Here is a 218-nt window from a genome sequence, read left to right as displayed (position 1 = left end):
GGCTGGGATCTCAGGGAGTGCAGGCTCTGCAGACCTCAACTTGGCAATGTGTTCATTTTTGTTCATTCTTGGGACCCACGAAGAAGACACTCAAGTCCCTGGAGGCTTAGGGGTTTCTCGGGCTCCCCTGAGGTCTTGTGGGCCTCACAGGCCTGCCCACAGTGGGTTAGACACCAGGGCACTTCTCAGGAAAGGAGGGCCTTCTTGTGGTGCCATGA

Source organism: Sorex araneus, chromosome X (genome assembly GCF_027595985.1).
Source record: "Sorex araneus isolate mSorAra2 chromosome X, mSorAra2.pri, whole genome shotgun sequence".
Classification (NCBI taxonomy): Eukaryota; Metazoa; Chordata; class Mammalia; order Eulipotyphla; family Soricidae; genus Sorex; species Sorex araneus.
Note: the sequence above shows the minus strand (reverse complement) of the source record.